Raw genomic sequence first — 254 nt, forward strand, 5'->3', positions numbered from 1 at the left:
TTTAAAATGGCCCATGATTAATTGGTACAGCAATGTAAATAAAACATCTGCAGGAGCTTGTTTGGGAAACTAAACATGAGTAACATGGAAAACTGGTTGTAGTAAGTTAAAATGTATTAATTACACAATGTATGAGCACATTCATTTTCTTTACTTTCATGATGTCAGTTAAGCTGTATAAAATGTGAATACATAACTTTCACTAAATATAAAAGGGAGTTTCATAGTTTCACACAGCCATAATAACCTTGTAA

General features: G+C 30.3%; 1 protein-coding gene across 1 annotated transcript in view; it reads right to left on the minus strand.

The window, feature by feature from the left end:
* LOC119587190 (short/branched chain specific acyl-CoA dehydrogenase, mitochondrial-like) overlaps positions 1-254 on the minus strand; it is a 10,511-nt gene that overhangs the window by 9,339 nt on the left and 918 nt on the right.

Source organism: Penaeus monodon, chromosome 22, assembly GCF_015228065.2.
Source record: "Penaeus monodon isolate SGIC_2016 chromosome 22, NSTDA_Pmon_1, whole genome shotgun sequence".
NCBI lineage: Eukaryota > Metazoa > Arthropoda > Malacostraca > Decapoda > Penaeidae > Penaeus > Penaeus monodon.